Source organism: Paroedura picta, chromosome 7, assembly GCF_049243985.1.
Source record: "Paroedura picta isolate Pp20150507F chromosome 7, Ppicta_v3.0, whole genome shotgun sequence".
Lineage (NCBI taxonomy): Eukaryota > Metazoa > Chordata > Lepidosauria > Squamata > Gekkonidae > Paroedura > Paroedura picta.
In genome coordinates, this window is record NC_135375.1 from 84,701,266 (window position 1) to 84,713,447 (window position 12,182).

Sequence of the window (12,182 nt, forward strand, 5' to 3'; positions counted from 1 at the left end):
TTAAGAAATACCTGGAGACTCTGGGGGTGGAGCAGGATATGGGATGGGAAGGGAACTCAGTGGAGTATAATGCTATGGAGTCCAAAGAAGCTATTTTCTCCAGGGGAACTGATGTCTGTCACCTGGAAATAATCTGTATAACTGGGGAACCTCAAAGTCCAACCTGGGGACTTACTGGCCCCTTGAAGGTCAAAATAGTCCTGGAAAGGGCCCTGCCCCTCCCCCTACCTTTTACTGACATAATCAAGCCTTGGATAATATGCATGCCTAGCAACAGCCTGAGAGAATTTGTTGCTTAAAGCAACAGGCATCCCTTTTATCTTTTTAAAAGTTCCTGATGTTTGCTTTGTTTTGTTTTACATTTTTCTGCAAACCTAGGACCCTTTTCAGATTTGTAGAAAGTTCTGTCTTGCCTGTTTAGAGCTCCAGGCACTAGACTTAAGTATCCAAAGACTGGCAGACTTTGCTACCTATAACATAAATAAAGCCTGACTGGTGTGTGAGGAGTTGGGACACATTGCCTACCTGATTGGCCATCCATCCGATGAATGGCCAATCAGGTAGGCTGTTCCACTCCTGGCTGCTTTCCTCTCCAACTTCTTCCATGTAGAAGTGCCCGCCCACACTACTAGACTGACTGTGAAAGGTAAGCCAGAGAGCAGGAGCTGGGAGGGAGGGGGTAAGGCCTTGGACTGCGGACCCGAGTCACGGGAGAAGAGAGGGAGGGAGCCCCAGCCAGTGCTCACATCTACCAATGCTTACCTCCACTAGTGCTTGCCCCCGCCCTGAGTAGTCCTGCCGCGGGCTCACCAGGCCTTGGCAGGGCTGCCTCAGTTGGAGGAAGAGGGAGGAAAACACCAGCAGCACTCATCCCTGCCCCAAGCAGCCCCACAGAGGTATCACGAGGAAAGACTAGCACTCGTATGTTTTCTATAATGGGCTTTTCTGCTAGTTAGTATATAAGATATAGATATTATTTCTAACTCATATAAACAGTATTGTTATTATTAATTCAAGCATCTAAAACCTTTTATTTTTTCACAGTCTAACCATCCAAACTCAATTAAATCTGGATATCTTAAAAGATGTCAACTCAAATTTTGTATGACAGCTCTTCCAATATTTGAACTTGAACCTCAATGCTCTGTTAAACAAGAGATCCGCATTAATATGCATTAAACAGAATAAGTGGAGGCTGCATTTTATATAATCTGGTATAATTCTTCCTCTCTAGAGTTTCAGTCATATCATCATCATCATCATCTACAATAAAAGGGAAAATGTGGGGAGTATTTTAAATTGTCCGCCAGCTGATGAATGAAACATTAAGGTCAGCAGGTGAGCTACTAAAAATACGATGAGGTGCACATTGATGTAAGGAGCTTGGAGGCACTGCAGGGAACTGGATAATGGTTCTGTCCTACATGCTCCTACATGTGAGGCAGTGGATCACTGGGAATACATCTATCTAATATAGCAAAAAGGAATGTTAATGTCCTGTATTGCTTTGCAATGGCTGTAGATGTCCCCATTCAATGTACTGTAAAGCCTTTGATCAAGGAGCTATCAGAAAGTGGATCCCCCTCAACTGCTAGGTTAAGTAAGAAGTGGGATCTGTGTGAAGAAAGGCAGCCTTTGGACTGTAATAAGAGACAGAGAAAGCAGGCAGAAGTGCCTCCACTTGTGCTCTTTATAAATCATCATTTACATTTATGTATCTCTTAATGTGGCCAAATCTGTAGATACTTAAATCTGGAAAGTGGAACCATTAATAGTCAAGACAAATCATTCTACAAATCTGAGACAGCTCCCCAGTTTGTAGGAAAATGTGAAAGAAAAAAAACAACAACACTGAGGAGGTAACCTCCCCAAGGAATAGAAACAGTATCTGTTGTTGTTAGGTCCAAAGTCGTGTCCAACCCATTGCGACCCCATGGACAGTGTCTGTAGCAGTGTCTGTAGCTTTGAAAAACAAATGCCATCAGTGTCCATTGCTTGGCAATCACAACAGTACTGCCAGTTGAAGCCTTGGATTCTATCAGTAAAGGGCAGGGGAAGGGGTCCTTTCAAGGGCAGGATTCATTGGGACCAGACTGGACAACTTAATACTACAAATGTTCCATGACTCACACAGATTGAGCTGCTTTTTGGTATTCAATGACAGCCACCCCATGAAAGCTCGTGTGGTTACTGTTGCAGACTAGGGTCTCAAAGATGCAGGTTCGAATCCCTATTATGCTATGGTGTTCACTGAGTGACCTTGGGCCAGTCACATATTCTCAGTCTAACCAACCTCAAAGAGGTTGTCAGTTGTGGGGAGAGGAAGGGAAGGAGATTGTAAGCCACTTTGAGACTCCTTCAGGCAGTGAGCAGCATGGTATAAAAACCCTCTTCTTCTTAGTTGCGCCTTTTCCAGCTCTGTTGAAGCAGTCAGAAGAACTTCAAACACTATTCCAAATGAGGCCATACCACTGATCTACACAGGAGCATTATAGTATCAGCTGTTTTATTTTCATTTCCTTTCTTAGGTAAAGGTAAAGGTAAAGGTAAAGGTATCCCCCATGCAAGCATCAAGTCACGTCTAACTCTTGGGTTGATGCCCTCTAGCATTTTCTTGGCAGACTCAATACAGGGTGGTTTGCCATTCCCTTCCCCAGTCATTACCGTTTTACCCCCAAGCAAGCTGGGTACTCATTTTACTGACTTCGGAAGGATGGAAGGCTGAGTCAACCTTGAGCCAGCTGCTTGGATCAAACTCCCAGCCTCATGGTCAGAGCTTCAGACAGTATGTTGGTTGCCTTACCAACCTGCACCATTAGAGGCTCTACCGTTCCTTTCTTAAGAATCCCTAAAACAGAGTTTGCTTTTTTTCACCACTGCAGCACTCTGGGTTGACTTTTCTCCTCTGAGTCTCAGCAAGTTCAGACCCCATCAGCCTGTACTTGAAGTTTCGATTTGTTGTTCCAATCACTTTACACTTTTCAACACTGAACTTCATGTGAGAAGCACAGGTGGTTTGCCATTGCCTTTCTGCAGACTCTTCCTTGAAGGTCTACCTTCCAAGGACTGGCCCTGCTTGGAGTTCAAGATCCGGTGAGATTGGCCTGTGCCATGCTGCCTTCCCACCTGTAGACGCAATGTAAACATCACAACTACAATTGGAAAATTCTATAGGTTCAAAATATAGGATCTACTGGTAGATGAGACAGCTCCTTTCCCCCCATATAGGTTTTCTAAATAAATGAAGACTATCTTCAAGCACCTCTAGTTTCTTGTAGTATATCACAGTGTCAAAAAAGAAAAGTTGCTGAACATATCCATTGATTTTTAATGTGTATTATTCTTTTTCAAAACGGTGGGCTTGGTGCACCCACACATGTAGTCCAGTCACTTTGAGCTCTTGTGAAATGCAACCAATGCCCAGTAGTCGCTAGAGCCAGGCATACTGTGTGGAAAAGTGGCCCAAACTGCCTCACACAACTCTCCGAACACGCTCCGGCTTTGGCCTGCAGAGAGCCTTTCAATTCTGCTCCTGGGCTTCTCCCTGCGTGGAGTGCTAATGTACAGTGGCATTCCGATCTAGCCTGCAAACACATACGAAGCCTTCTTTTCATGATGTGACCTTGAGAGAAAATTTTCACAACATCTTGGAAGAACAGGCTGCTGAGACTCATTTGGTCCCCTTTTTCTTCTTTAGTTGAAGCTTGGTGAGTGAAAGAACTGCTAATTATGTCCAGCTGTGACCCCCCCCCCAAAAAAAAATCACCAAGCTAAACTTCACTTCATTAGGAATTAAGTTACAACTGAAAATATATCAGGCCCTGTGATTTGGGCCTTTCCCGTGAATTCTGATCAAAGAAGCTTTCAGCTACTCGGTTTCTTCCTCAGTGCAGTCTGGGATACTTCTGCAGTACAGGGAATTTATTTCCTGTCTTAACCATCTAATGTATGAAGCTGAAAGTAAACAGGTTTAGAGGAAGAAGAACACCCCCTGGAGTGCTCATTTTTAGTCACAAAAGTCTGCAAACTTTACTACAGACATCCACGCAACATAACATCAAGAAAAAAAAATAACCCCCCCAGTGTAAAGCAAATAATAAAATGTTATTTCCTTACTGGAGCGAGTGCTAAGTTACAAAGGGAGAAGAAATGCTTGCCGTGGCTTGTAACAGTGATAGTGTCTATTAAAGTGAATTGACAAAGGAAGATGTTTGCACAGTCCAATAATAAGGCCGCATCTACACCTTGTTGAATCACACGATCACTGCACGCTATGATCATCATTTACAAGTGGACCGTATGGTCTGCATAGAAGACAATATGTGGATAAAGCAGTTTGTACCAGCCTTAGCAATGTTTGTGCAGCTGGAGGGGCTGGTTTAAATCTAATGCTTTAAATCTAGGCAGAAGTTAAAAAACTGGGATCAGAATTTCATAGCACTTTGGTGAATGCCACATATTGTGAACTTCCGGTAACTGAAGAACACTGTTCCTCTGGAATGAAATTAAAGGGGCATCTCCCTCATGTCATTGATCCTGCTCACTCTCACCATTTCCACACAGAAGGCTTTGCGCCTGGCTGCAGGCTGGAGTTTAAGCTGGGGCACGTTGCCCCGCCTCTTCTTGCTCCCACATGGGGGAGCGTTTGGCCTCGTGCACCTCATCCTCATGAGGCATACAACCAATAAAATCTCCTCAGTCATGCACACTGCAGACTTTGTATCTTCCAACAATGACAGGGACAAAAATATGGCAGTCCGAAGAAAAAGATAACGATGATGATGAAGAAGAATTGGTTCTTATATGCCACTTTTCTCTGCCAGATGGAGTCTCAAAGTGGCTTACATTTGCCTTTCCTCTCCCCAAAACAGACACCCTGTGAGGCAGGTGAGGCTGAGAGAGCCCTGATATTACTGCTTTGTGAGTACAGCTTTATCAGTGCTGTGATGAGCACAAGGTTACCCAGCTGACTGCACGTGGGGGAGCAGGAAATCAAGCCCAACTCACCAGATTAGAACCCGCCACTCTTAACCACTATTATGCTATCTCCCTTTACCTGGGAGTAATCCTCACTGAATAAAATGGGGCCTACTTCTGAGGAACATATCTTGTAATGTTCTGGTACAGCATACTTGCAAAAGAGTCTTTGCTCCCACCCTTAATTTAAAAAAGATATATTTCTTCCCTTGTGAAAAGGCCTTTCTGCTTCTATGTACTACCCTCTTATTCCACCTATGCTTTCTAATGCACTGATAAGAATCATATTTCCATTCTTTTATATGCTGTTTGAACACAAGACCTGACACAGAGGTCAGTGCATCTGGTGAAGAATGAACAAAGCTGCTTTTAAATGATTAGTTAACAGCTCTGTTTGATCTCCTCAGAAACACTTGAGACCACTCCTGGCATTTGTTCTTGTATTCTTTGAAATGCAAAACCGAATCTCCATTTGGACTACAAGTCAGGGGTTCGGCAATAGCTTGGAGGCTGATTCTTATGCTTCTTATTCTAACAAGGCTTCCAGTAGTTGCCTTACATAAACTGTACCATGGTGTACAACAAAATTTGAGTCCAATAGCACCTTTAAGGCCAACAAAGATTTATTCAAGGTGTAATCTTCTGTGTGCATGCACATTTCCTCAGACAATGGAACAGGGATCATAAGAGTACAGCTATAAGGAGAAAGTACATTAGTAAATGGCATTATAACATCCAAAATACGCAGTATGATAATTCTTTACTAGACAAGCAAATCAGTACTTTGGATTCAATTGTCGTTCACAAAAACATTGGGACAATAAAAATGTCAAGGTTAGTGATTAATGGCAGACACTTTCCCAGTTGTGAAAAGAAGCAGTTAAAAGTGATTTGTTGCTAGCCCCATCTATGTTGTGTCATACCTGACTTTCTGGGATACCCTAAAGCAGTGGTCCTCAACCCCCGGTCCGGGGACCGGTACCGGTCCATAGATCAGTCGGTACCGGTCCGTGGCTCTTCCCTGCTGCCTCAGGGGCTGCCCTGCCACTCTGCCACCAGCTCACTTTTGGTGTTCTCCAGTGGTCGCCATAGCTGGGGCTCCCCCTCAGCATGGCACTGCGCAGTTGCTGCTGGCAGTGCCCCCCAGTGGGCAGCAGGAAGTCAGGGGCACCGGTGGGAAAGCAAGTGGAGCAGGGCCTGAGGTGGCAGCGGCGACGTACCTTGGCAAAAGACTACCCCCCCAGGCCTCAGTAAAATTGTCAAGCATTGACCAGTCCCCAGTGATAAAAAGGTTGGGGACCACTGCCCTAAAGCTCAGCCTTAAAACATTATACAGGAGATATATTAACATATAATTCAGGCTCATACTGAGTCAGACTCAAGGAATATGCAGGAAATCCCATTTCAAGGAAATTCTGAATTCTGGCAGATTAGGTATTATCTACTTTGCGTCTATGGTTGGTTCACCCCATTATGGGAAGGGAGCGAAAAGGGAAGAGCCAAAGACACTGTTCTTTCCCAAGCAAACATTATCCACCCCTTTCCCCCCTCCATGGGATTGGAGGAAAAGAGGGAGAAGACTTCTGGCAAGGGAAGGACCTATGTTATTGGCCCTGCCAGCATAGTTCCTCTGTGTAGAATTTACTGGAGGGTTCTTTTTTACCTTCATAAATGTTTGCTATGAAGGCAAAGTCAAAGGGTTGGTCATCTCTTTCATGAACTTCTGGCATCAGCCAACATTCAGGCAAGGGTACTACTGTTCTCTTGTGATTTCTTCTGTTACTAAAAGATTTCACAAAAAACACACACATATATGGTTCACTCACAGGCAAAGGTGAGAAAGCAGTGTCAGGGAAAAGTGCCTGAAATAAACAACAAGCAACAGAATTATCTGCCTGGGAGTATCTAGTGAAATGTCTACAATTGGAGGTGTTAAGACCAGGTTAAGAAAGTACTTGGTCTGATTAGTGCAGTGGTTCTTAAACAGGGTAACTGGTTAGCCACTCTGTTTAACAGGGAGCTGGACTACATGGACCATTGATCTAATCCACCCATCAAATACACAACATTGTCACTGAATGCCCCCAAGCCACAAATAAGAACAATGGCCCACACAAAGCCGTTTTATTAATTTTACATTCTATTAGCAGTCAACCACATTTTCACGGACTGAGCTGTGAAAAGGCAAGAAAGATCTTTCTACAAACCTGAAAAAGCCCCAGGTTGCATAAAAATGTGAAATCTTAAAACAACAACATTGGGCAACTTAAAAAAAATAAAATTAAAAAATTAAAAAGAATGCCCGTAGCTTAAAAAAAAAGAGGAAGCCCTCAATTGGAGTTGCTAGGCTACCACAAGAGCCTAGACTTGAGTTTTGACAGTAAAAGGCAGGAGGGGGAAGGGTCCTTTCGAGGGCTGTTCTAGCCTTCCAGGGAGGACTTCCCAGGGCCAGGCCTAAATAGGGTTGCCAGCTCCAGGCTGGGAAATTCCTGGATATTCTGTGGTAGTCTGAGGAGGGAAGGGTTTGGGGGAAGGGAGAGGCCTCAGCCAAGTATAATGTTTAGAGTCCACCTTTCAATGCAGTTATTTTCTCCAGAGGGATAGATCTCTGCCATATGGAATTCAATTGTAATACTTGGAAGCTGCCAGCCCTAGGCCTGGAAGCACCCTCTGCATTACTTCATACCACCCACCTTATGTGATGCAGCTAGGCTTGGCTGCTTGCTACTCTTCAACAGCAGCCACTCTCTGAATGTCAGTATGGCGTAGCAGAATTTCAGAGCTTATCTAATAGGATAAAAAGGAGGAGATGAGAATAATGCAAGCTGCTTTGGTCCTCACTGTGGGCAATGGTGGGGTATAATGAAGTGAATACATAGTAAATATAGCCAAAGATGGAAGGCGGATATAATGTAGATTGGTGAATGGCTAAGGATAGATGAGACAAGAAAAGGGAAGAGGAGAAGGGAAAGAGAAAATACTGCAGGGAGAAGAATACAGGTGAAAGTGAGGTGCCACCCCTCAAAATCTTGAGGCTTCCCTACCATGCATGTGGACCTGGCCAAGTCACAACACAGAGCTGTGCCATGGTTCACCCTCTCCTAGGTAAAGGCTGATGGGGGTAAAGGAGGAATTAAAGTCAGCGGGAAAGATAAATGTAAGTTGGCTGTTGTGTGGGAAGTAGAGAAAGAACCAGGAAAAGGGGAGGGGCTATGGGGACATTCAGGAAGGAGAAAGAGGAGATAGTAGGAAAGAGGGAAATGTGATGCCTCTGGCAAATCCTTGGGGGTTCCCACTTGTCTAGGTATTTTAATGATAAAGTCAATGTGGCACACAGATTTCAGGCATCCAAACAACTAGACTGACCAGATTGTCCCACTTTTGGAGGGACATCTGGGGGCACCTGGCAAATTGTACTTGAAATTAAAAATATATATATTACAATATTATTTTTGCATTCTATGCATTCTATGAAACTTTTTGTTGCTCCATATAGACCACATTTTTAATCAAGAACCCCCCCGGTCAATGGTGCCCCGCTTTACCAGTGTTGAAATCTGGTCACCTTAAACTAGACCAGCCTGATGGCTATCAACTAGCCTCTTAATAGGCTTGGTCCCTATTTGTTGTATGCCTCTTTTTTAAGAGCTATGAGACTAAATCTGGGAATTTATCCTCAGTGCAGGCTGAGTGTGAAATAATTCACTTGCAAACAGGAGAAAGGGGATGCCTAAAATCCCAAATGCCCCCCCCCCATTCCTCCCCTTTGCCAATTTGCACATTTTACCCTAGAGGGCCATAGTCCTGTTAAAATGGTGCTGATGCAGGTGAATGCCCTAGGCGAGAAGATGGAACTGAAGAATGGAGATACTTATTTGTTACTTTATCAGAAGAGCTGATGAGCTGGTTTTTTTGCACCTAATTTTTTAATACTCAAAGGAGTCTCAAGGTGGCTCACAAGAGACACCATGTGAGGTAGTTGAGGCTGAGAGAGAGCCCTAAAAGAGATGACTAGCTCAGCTGGCTGCATGTGGAAGAGGCGTGGGGAATCAAACCCAGTTCCCCAGATTAAAGGCTGTTGCTCTTAAACACTACACCAAGCTAGGCTACCACCAAGCTGTAATTAATAAATGCGTCCTTTGGTTCCAGTGAAGATCTGGAGGACTGAAGCATACAATCATCAATTCCAGTGTATCTACTGTTGGGCTGTGGATTGTAGCACTTTGAACTGCAAGTATCAGTTGAATAGTTGAATGGTCCTTCCCCACATCAAACAAATGTCCCCCACATGCACAAACATAGCCTTCTCCCAATTTCTGAATACAAACATTAGGTTTGGATCTAAGGGAGTCTTCAATGGGAGAAGAGGCTTCCCCACAGAGTGAACCTCTGTGGAATGATTCCAGTCCCCTGAAAAAATGGACTTAGATGGGAGTAACTCTGTGTAGGGCAGCACTGCCAGTATGTCAGGACAAAGCAGATTTTCTCTTACTCAGTTAGAACACTGGACTCGGTTACCATGCCCTCTTTCCCAGCCTGTTTCTCTCAACAATTTTATCTCTTTCTCACAAGCTGTATGAAAGAATTAGATTGATTTCTCTCCTTTCATTCTCAGCATGTAAGCTCTATTCAGCAAACATTTCTGCTCACTGAGGAAAGGCTGGATCTATACACATATTGAAGACGTACAAGTTTTCTTTATGGGTATCAACTATTTTTTTATAATTACAAATCAAATCAGTATGGGGGAAACAATTGGAAATGGAAGAGAAGACTTTGGATGGAAAAGAGTTAGCTTTTTATTGAGCACGTTAAGAACTTGTAGGGTTGCTCATCTACCCTGCCATGCTGTTTGAAAAGACGGCTGGCTTAGTGGCCAGCAATGTCTTCCACCAAATTGCACCAGGGCTTGTCAGCTCTATGTGCCAGGGCTTTTAATGGACCAAGAGCAGGCTGCTGCTGGTAATCTATGGTCCTATTCCATTTGTTTTAAACTAATGTAACTGTGACATAAAGAGCCTCTTGTGGCGCAGAGTGGTAAGGCAGCCGCCTGAAAGCTTTGCCCATGAGGCTGGGAGTTCAATCCCAGCAGCCGGCTCAAGGTTGACTCAGCCTTCCATCCTTCCGAGGTCGGTGAAATGAGTACCCAGCTTGCTGCTGGGGGGTAAGTGGTAATGACTGGGGAAGGCACTGGCAAACCACCCCGTAATGAGTCTGTCATGTAAACGCTAGAGGGCGTCATCCCAAGGGTCAGACATGACTCGGTGCTTGCACAGGGGATACCTTTACCTTTACCTTTAACTGTGACATATAAATCACACTGAACCATAAGCAAAGGTGGGGTATGTTTTAATAAACACAGTTGACGAAAATGATAGAACAAAGTCTGTACCTGAGGAAGTGTGCTTGCACACGAAAGCTCATACCTTGAACAAAACTTTGTTGGTATTAAAGGTGCCAATGGACTCAGACTTTTAGTCTGCTGCTTCAGACCAACCACCTGAACCTACATTCATGGTTATGTTGGGGGGGGGGGGGGACTATTCCGCTTTATGTGCTAAAAAAAAATTATCTGGATTAATCCCAGTTAGAAGATTTCCCCTATGTGGTTGAGCTAGGAAAAAAGAGGCGCATAGCAGCATACCCCAAAACAAATTAAAGGAAGGGAGGTGGCGCAAAACTGTCTTTGTAAAGACCACACAGCACAAATCATACGATCAGCACTCCAGTTTAGCTTTGTTGGATATTTCATTGTTCGGTTCTGCAAAAATACTGAGACTGCTTTCATGTTTTCTGAATAGAGACATTATTTTTTATATTGATTGTTGGTGCAGGGCACAGCAGGAAATGGAATACAGGAAAGACAGGGAAGTGTTGACTATTTTGTTTGCCTTTTATAGATACACCAATTAACACTATTTGACTAAATCAAGTGGGGGGAAAAACAAACCAGTAGGTGGTCAGAAAGTAGCTTTTTAAAAGCAAATGAATGGGAGAGGGTTTTGGAAATATTAGCCATAGGTATCAAGTAGGGAGAGAAATAATCTCTGATCTGGGGGGGGGGGTGAGTGGGTCTGGAAAGTATTCATGAGATGGAAGTTGGCTTTTGAATTTTGGAGGAAACTGTAGAACTCTTGGCCAGGGACAAAACCAAGGCTGACAGAGAAGGGAAAATTTTGCAAGATCCACATTCGCCTGTCATCGGCAGGGGAATTCAAAAGGTGTGAAGCCTTCCCTTCCTAAGCATCTCCTGCAAACATGGAGCCAAGTGATGGCAGGTTTAGAAGGTGAGTCTATAACTGCTTAGAACTTAATAGTCATGTGATCTTTTCTTCACACCTAGACTTTCTGGATTGCGTGGTTCCAAAGGCTCCGACACTAACAGAGGTGCGACTGCGGATTAAACAAAAGGCTGATTAAGTTTGGTGCAGCCTCTATTTCGACTTAAGGACCAAGCTTAAGCAGAGATGTTATCTGGCTGATGCAGGCTGGCATGACTATGCAACACTATTACATACATGGATGTCTGAATTTAAGCAGGTGGAGGCTTTCAGCCACCTAGACTTGAGGACTTCTGTCCATCATGGCAAGAGGCGTTACTGTTGGTGGCAAACCAGTTTGCATCTGGACTCCTTTTGCTATACCTGGGTTGTGATCTTTGGGCCCATGCTAAATGACTACCAGACATAGGCGCTTGGTGCATGGAACTATTAAGGTGGTCACAAATATAATTTTGAAGCCTTCCCACAGCTTCAGGAGACAACTCTGTTGAAGGAAAAGTCATGGAAACTGGATCTGGGTTAATAGTTGGCTCATCATTACATTTGTGCAAGGACCCAAACACTATCATTCCTTGAATTAATATTTTTGTGCTTTGCATCCTATTAATTTCATTAGCTCCACAGATGCTGTTGTTCTTTAAAATACTGTTCTTACAAAATCGGTCAGGGATGGATGACTTGCATGGGTCATGTTTGACTTGCATGTGTTTGCATTAGTGGTTTACTTATCTGCAGCTCTTTTTTTTTCTTTAACAGGTCTGCAGGAGAACATCTGTCCATTATGAGGTATGCCCTGTTGGTTTGGCGAGTAAGGAGGGTGTACTTTAAGGTTTATAGATATTATGATTTGCAAAGCTGCTAAATATAAAGGCTAAATTCTACCACTGAGGGTCGTTTTAGTTCAGGGCATTGGAAGTTTAAGCA

The 12,182-nt window shown here is 43.8% G+C and overlaps 1 protein-coding gene across 3 annotated transcripts in view; it reads right to left on the reverse strand.

The window, feature by feature from the left end:
* The window catches only part of LINGO2 (leucine rich repeat and Ig domain containing 2), a 666,496-nt gene that overhangs the window by 26,461 nt on the left and 627,853 nt on the right, over positions 1 to 12,182 (reverse strand). The gene's annotated exons all lie outside the window — the stretch shown is intronic.